The sequence below is a fragment of the Equus quagga genome, chromosome 2 (assembly GCF_021613505.1).
Source record: "Equus quagga isolate Etosha38 chromosome 2, UCLA_HA_Equagga_1.0, whole genome shotgun sequence".
NCBI lineage: Eukaryota > Metazoa > Chordata > Mammalia > Perissodactyla > Equidae > Equus > Equus quagga.
In genome coordinates, this window is record NC_060268.1 from 97,254,526 (window position 1) to 97,262,521 (window position 7,996).

Sequence of the window (7,996 nt, forward strand, 5' to 3'; positions counted from 1 at the left end):
TAACGACTTTGCCATTTGTTGGGGAGGCCGATGATCTCTGAACAAATGGGCCCTGGAGGAACTAATGAGTGATGCTCAGCCTTAGAAACATCCTTCAGACGCAGACTCCCAGCTGAAACAGCAACGCAGCATCATTTTAGGAACAACTTCACTTTTATTACTCAGCGCACACCCAGGGAGGAGTATGTTGTGTTCAGAGCACTTACTGACACGTCTATAAAACAGCGGGGCCCCGGCTGGTCGGCGTAGCACACAGCCGCATAAGAGAAACCGTCAGAGTTCACAATAGAGATTTATGTTCTCAATTAAGGAATTCAGTGATTGGTTTAAGGGAGGTACCATTTCTCTGAGAAATTTTTAAAAGCCCCTGAACACTAATTTTTAACCAATTGTACTCAAAATTACAATGGTGACTCAAAAAGGAGAAAAAGTTAGAGACACATTTCATAGGCTCTTATAGGCTTTTTCTCTTGTCTCTGTTTCTTACTTCTTGAGATGGAACCATTTTTGTGTTCTATTGAATGCGTACTCTGTCTTTTTCCAGACACCCAGGATGGCCAGGAAAGGCAGACCTAGGGGCTGTTGGTGTCTGTTAGTCAGGGCCCTAATAGGAAGGAGGAGGGAGCCTTGGGAAAGGGTCCTCTGACGAGGTTTCACTCACGAGGGCGGGGTGTCGGGGAGCCATGATGGAAAGCACAGTGGCCTGTGGCCTAGCTGCGTCCCAGCTGTTACCCCCAGGCCCTAATGACAGGGGAGACACACCTGCAGTGGGCCTTTGCGAGAGCATCAGCGCTGCGTCCAGGGCCAGAGCCAGCCGTGCAATAAATAGACACCTGCCCTCCCCAAGCCTCCTCCTCCTCCTCATCTCTGCTAGGTGCCCCCGGGACTGGACCAGCCGAGGCCGGAGGGTCTGAAACTCTTGCTGTAATCTGCGATGGAGGGGGCCACGGGTGCCTCTGGCCACGGGGGCAGGGCCAGTCTCACAGCGTCCCAGCTCTTCCTGCCAACCTCAGTCCTCTCACATGTGCAGAGACAGCGACCCCGTCTGCTCTCCTGCTCCATCCAGCACAATCCCCTTTCCAGTCCCCTTGCGAAGTCTGTTAACGGGCCTCTTCATCTTGCTTTGAAGGCAGAAGCCACATCTCGTTACCCAACCTCCGGCTTTTAAACTTGGCTGTAGTGTTTCGGCACCCCCACCACGAGGTGACCCTCACGGTTGGTTCCCTCGGTGCCTGAGAAGAGAGACGGCTCGGCCGTGGTCACCGGACCCCAGGATGGCGGGTGCCTCATCCTTTACGCCCTGACGTTCCTTGGTTACGCCGCTTTTGATGGTTTTCCAGGATCCCAGTCATTTCATTTTTAGCAATGAGCCCATTCTTGGTACATCTCTGGCCTGGTTGTGACCATTTGAACAGTCTCTGTTTAAAAGTTTAATCCACTTCTAACTTTCTCCACTTTCCCCATGGAGCAGATTCTCTCCTTTTTTGGGTCTCCAAAGACAAAGTCACAGTAAGGGCTTGGGAAATTTGTCAGGAAAGCTCACAGTTGGAGTCAGTACACTCTGAGCATCCCACAGGCTTCTCCACTTGGCCCTGTGGCTCAGGGTCCCTGCAGGGTCCTCCTGGGGCCAGGAACCAGGGCTCTGCTGCTGGGCAAACACGGGGACCTCGGTCCCCCCCCCCCCAGGCACCTCTGTCCAGTCTCTCCACGTAGTTGTTTCTCGGTTTCAGCAGAATGAGGGGATGGCCGTCCAAAATGGCTGTCATTTCCTCACTGGTTAACCTGAGCACGGGAGGACATTAATGGTGTGACTTCTGGCAAATTAGAAGAAGCGAAATTAACATAGCTGGACTTGAGTCCGATATGGCCGTATTTGAAACTTTGCTGTCACAGAAAGACAGAAAACAAACCAGCAAGGAGGGGAGGGTCCTCAATCGTCTGCTTATGTCTGTCCAGCCAGTAAATCGTCTATACACGGGATTCCGTGCCAGGCAGGCAAGGGAGATCCAAAGTAGTTTCCAGCTGTGCTCACTTGAGAATAATCCAGGGATCTCAAAAACAAACAACCAACCAATTTTTTTCCTCTAGAGATGCCGATACCGTTGGTCTGAGCTGGGGCCTCTGCATCAGGACATTTTAAGGAAATGGTTTCTGAGGGTAAGTATCCCCTCGGTGGGGCAGGATAGTGTGGACACACAGTCTCTGGAGGATGATGACATTTACAATCTTCATAACTCAGGCAGCTGTGTAAGAAATGCAACTTCAGTTTTCCGTAATGGGACCTAATGTATATCAAGTTCCCATTCTGCTGAGTAGAACTTGGTTACTTCGGGTTAAAGTCAGTCAGTTCACAATCCCATCTTCTTCTCAGGACGGACCTACAGCAGTGGGGGACTGTGACTTATCCTGTTGGGTGATGGGGCTGCCTTTCAGCAGATGTTCCATTCCAGTCAACATCTGCTGCTGCGTGTGGACCCATCTGATCTTTGGGTCCGTCCTGCTCTCCTGCTGGACCCCGACAGGACCCATCTAGTTCCCAGCCGTGAGATTCACATGGTCCCAGCTGGGAGTCTTGACCTGGCTCCAAAGCCACATAGGAAAGGGTTTGCCTGCTTTCTGAGCGCTCTCTATCCAGACATGTGGGGACTCTGTGACACCACCTGGTTCCATCCTTCTGGGCACCTCCATGTGGCCTTCCCCATATACATATAAATCTGCAGGGTGGGCCATCCGGCTGGAGACCCAGGAAGGACCCAGTGTTGCAGTTCAGGTCCGAAGACTGTTGCAGAATTCCCTTTTGGTCAGGGGAGGTCAGTCTTTTTTTCCATCCTGGCCTCCAATGGATTGGATGAGGCCTACCTATATTATGGAGGGCAATTTGCTTTATTCAAAGTCCACCAGAGAGTTTAAATGTTACTCTCATCCAAAAACACCCTCACAGAAAGATCCAGGATAATGTTTGACCACAGATGTGCGCACAGGGGCCCAACCAAGTTGACATATGAAGTTAACCTTCACAGTGGCCCTTAAAATCCAGAGGCCAATGGTGCTGTTAAACATTGACCTGCTGATGACGTGATCTGGGCTGTGTGACCTATGGAGGGCCTTACTGGGTGGTCCCCTCTCTTGGTGGCCTGCCACATTCCTGGGGCTGCCATCTATGCCTCAGACTAGAAGGACCCAGCTCTCTCTAGCATCCCAAATCAAGCCTTGGCTGAGTCACTCCGCCCTGCTTCTTCATCCTACAGTAGGGGAGGCAGGTTGCCTGCAGGCTCTGCTCTCTCTCCGAGGTTGGCCAGTTCAAAGGCTTGGATTAAAAATAGCCCTCTCTCCAGAGTCAGCCTGGATGGATTCTCGGGGGGCTCTCCTGTGAAAGCACGTCCATCAGGGGACTATGAGCCTGTCCGGTCCTGCCTTCCACTTGCTGGTAGGTGAAGAGGAGTGAGTGGCCGTAACAACTCACCCGTGTCCTTTGGGTATTGTATGTGACTTCTGGAAGCCACCTAGATTAGCTCCAGCTCTGTCCTCTTCCCAAGGGGACGGGTGGTTGTGAGCCAGCTGAGTCTGGGGACTCAAAGGGTGTTCGCCTCTAGACAAGTGTTCCCTCCACACTGGATCCCTCCTAACGACGGGGCTCCCCAAACCCCGGAAACTCTGTGAAATTCTTTCTTTTGACAGAGACAGTGTGGCCGGGGTTTTCACGATGACGAAGGGCCTGTGAATCCGGGTTGGAGCTCCCTGACCCTCGCCTGCCCGCCTCCCATCTGGGTCTGCACTTGGCCCTGTTGCTTCCTTTCGCCCGGAAGCAATATGCCCCCTCTAGCCAGCGTTTATGCACTTTGTGGACATTTTCTGGACAGCCACTCAGCTCCTCCCTGTGTGGGGTGCTGGGAACAGAGGGACAAGTCAGCCACAGGCACGTTTTTGGGGGGGCTCCCAGGCTAGTGGGGTCACGGGAGCAGACAGTGTCAGCTGTGTTCCTCTCCCGCCCCAGACTGTGTTTTACCAGCGCTGCTGTCAGTGTCGGGCTTTCAATATCTTGCCCCTGCCACCCTCCTTGTGCTGGGGCACCTGGAGCGGCTTTGCAGGTACGTGCCTTGGAGTTCACGTGTCCACCTTCCTTCTCCAGCCCCAGCTGCCATTGATCAACGCCTGTTGGGCATGGAGTGTGGGCACAGCCCCCTGCCTTGGGGTGGGACAATCCTGACAAAGAGCTTGCCGTCCTGAGTTCAGCTCTGGGATCAGCCTGAAGCCAGCCTCTGCTTCACAGCTGTCCGAGGTCCCCTGCTTCCTCGGTCAGCTTCCTCCTCTTCCTGCCCTGCTTCCCCGTCCTCACTGATCATCCCTGGAGAACTGTCTTTACAAATGGCTGTGTGTGTTTGTTCCTCAAGGCCTCCTTTTGTGGGGCCTGTCCTACGACGGTCACAGGCAGTCACAAAAACCTAGGCAGAAAAATACAAAACCGTATGATCAAGTTCAAGGGGTGCTGGGAGCACAGTTCAGGGATGGTGTGTATGTGTGTGGGACACACACAGAGAAAAGTGTATCAGAGGAGTTTGGGCACCACCATGATGCTGGTGAGGAGCTGCAGTGTCGGTCTTCTTTCCGGCTGCCTGGCAGCTGAGCCCGTCCCCTGAGTGGGTCTTGCTGGAATGCATGCCCTGCATCCCACCACAGCAGTTGGAAAGCCCACTTTCCCACTCTCCACCTCCCTCGCAAGGAGGGCAAAGTCCCCAGACTCGCCAACTGGACACATCTGTCTGGGGCTTGGCCTTGCAGTTGACAAGCTCATTTCCTGGATCGGCAATGGTGGCAGTGGGGGGCGGAGTCAGCCTAGAAGGTGGCAGTGTCGGTCCACACACCGATGGCATCCGGGGCTTGGCGGTGGTCCCGGGCGGTTCTGCACCGCGATCTTGGCTGTGCTTCGCACTGTGCTCTCTCCATTCCCACCCACCTGCCCAGCGGCTTCCTCCAGCCTCCTTGGTGACTCTGGGAGCTCCCTGATATCCTCAGATACACTGTTTTACTGCCTACGTCGCCCAGACAGATTCTGCTGCAACCAAGAGGCTGACTGGCCTTTGAGGCAGAAGTTTGGGGAGGATTGAGCAAAAGGACAAGGGAGGGGCATGAGAAAAGGCGTGGAGGTGTAAAAGGGCACCAGGAGCCAGGGAGCAGCAGGAGTTTGGCGTTATTGCAGACGGAGTGAGGGAGGAGCCAGTGGGGCCCAGTGCAGAAAGGTCTTATGGGCTTTGCTACAGAGATGGGACTTGCCTCGTGTCAGTCACTCTGCTTCAAAATGTAACCCAGATGGGAAGATGGGCCTTCAACACTTGGTGAGTTAATTTTTTTGGGGGGTGAAGAAAATTGGCCCTAAGTTAACATCTGTGGCCAATCTTTCTCTTTTTGCTTGAGGAAGATTGTCTCTGAGCTAACATCTGTGCCCATCTTCTCCATTTTATGTGGGACGCTGATACAGCATGGCTTGACGAGTGGCACTAGGTCCATGCCCAGATCCTAATCAGTGAAACCTCGGGCTGCTGAAGCAGAGCGTGTGAACTTAACCACTGCGCTACCGGCTGGCCCCTAGTGACCTAAATTTTTTGACCATAAAATAAACTGCAGTGTATTTTATTTACAAATGAACATTTCTTTAATGTCTGCTGCCTCTAACTTCCTGGATCCTTGGGTCCAGAACTAGCTGTGGAGAAAGGGTCCTGATTTATCTTACATTCCAACCCTCTCGCACAAGAGGGACCCAGGCAAGGGGGCTGACCATTTTCAAAGCAGGTCACGTTCCACGTCTAATTCGAAGGCATTATTTTCATCATCTCATTGTACAGATGTGGAAAGTGAGGCTCATAACTTAGGAGGTTTTCTGAAGCAGCCCCAGGACAGAACACTGATGCTGGAATGTGGACCCGGACCCTCCACTCCACAGCATCCCTCTGGCTCTGTGCCCTCTGCAGATCCTATTTTCAGGTCACGTTCCAGTGTCTGCCTGGAGCGCCTGTGAAATGCAGCTCACCTCCAGCGTGGCGAGGAGGCATCTATCTTGTTTCTTTGGTGTCTTTCCCATTTGGATGAGAGCGGAGATATGCATTCATCAGGGGCTCCTGAGACCACTGCTTGGGATTCGGCTCCTACTGACCAAGAGCCTTGGGGTTCACACTTACATGTGGATCCACCCTTGGCAGTGAGGGGCTGAGAAATGAAACTGTGATGTTCGTAAGTTTGAGATGCTGTCATTCACATGGTTGTGTAAATCAAGCCTTTTACTGGCCTCTATGAGCAGTCAGCTACCAAGGACGTGAACCTATCGGGAGAAAATTCACAGAATGGTAATAGTCACCGTTTACCAAATGCCCATTACACGTCGGACTCCAGCCTAGGTATTTGTATATGGTGCTGACACAATCTCTACACAAGATGCAGAGATGCAGGTGTGGACACGTGAGTCTCACAGACGTGGAATTCAAGGGCCAAGATGGGTAAGTCTTTAGTCTGCGACCACAGAGCTGGTAAGTGGAAAACTCGGGGTTCAGACCATCCCGTCTGAGTCCAGAAGCCAGGCCTTCCATCTACAATCTTGCCACTCAGCATTCGGTCCTCGAACCAGCAGCATCAGCATCCCCTGGGACCTTGTTAGTGATGCGGGATCCCAGGCTCCATCCTAGACCAGCTAAGCAGCATGTGCCTTTGAACATGGTCCCCAGTGATGTCTGTTCACGTTGAATTTCAAGGCACTGCTCTGGGCTGCACAACCTGGGCTCCATCCTTCTGGGACCTTGCGGATGGAATTCTGGTTGCCGTGGTCCAGTCAAGCATGCACAGGACAGGGCCTCGTGGAACATTTCCTTCCTCCTGTATGTGGAGAATCGTTCCACTGTAGCCCCATACCTTATGTCCAGGTACTAAGTCTGTAAAAGGGAGGGCGGCCAGGCCTGTGATGCTCGGTTGGGTCTGCAGCACCTGCCGCGGCAGCCTCTCCAGCAGAGGAAGGAGAGGTAGGGAGCTCAGACCCTGGCAGAACGGAGGGTGCGACGTGTGGGGTAAATTATGCTCTGGTGGAAAAGCTTGCTGCCTGCTTGGCCCCGGGGACCCGGCTCTGAGCGTGTGGCACAGACGAGAGGGGCATTTGTCAATGTGTGTTTTGGAGTAAGTGCTGGGACCAGCTTCCCAGAAAAGCCCAGGCAGCCTTGTGCAGGGGGGCGGGTGGGGCTGGGCTCTAGTTCTGCCCTTGCCTTGAGCTAACTCAGTGTGACCTGGGGACTGGGTTCCTTTGCTCGGCCTTATTCCTCCTGGCTCTCTGAGGAATGAGGTACGAAGATCACCTGGAAAGTCTTGTCAAACCGTAACGTTCTGTGAAGTCATAATTAAAATGCCCTGGGAGAACACTCTATTTAAAAGAATTTTTTGTTAAATCAAACTGTGCAAAGCTAATTATCACTCTTTAATTCATCTATTTTATAAATTTCACTTCTTTATCCCTTTTTTTTAGGTACAAAAGGGAATGTTTAAAGTATGAAAAGAAATGACAACCAAACACAAATTTGAATAAGCTGCCCAATACCACAAGCATCCTCAAACCTGGAAAGATGGCACATCTACTCAGTAACTACCCTGCACACCTCTGTAGTACCTTCATCTGCCTACTTTTGTTGGCTTCATACTCTTTGATCATCTCTGCATATAACCGTCATTTCAGAATATTTTCCATTCAAAGGATTAAAAAGATAAGCTATTGTTTCCTCTAACAGAGTTGATCAAAATTTATGTTTTATTCGTGATATTTGGGATGTGTAAACCGTATGACTTCAGACACAGACTCATGTTTTCTAGTATTGTACAGGATTGCGCTTTTCAAACAGGAAATCTGAAAAAGTCGTATTTCGCCCAATTGCCATCCACACAGCAAATACATGGTGCATTTATAGCTTTACACACTGCATTCTTGAGTATGTTCTTGAGAGGAGAGAACTTCCTTTTTGGCTAAATG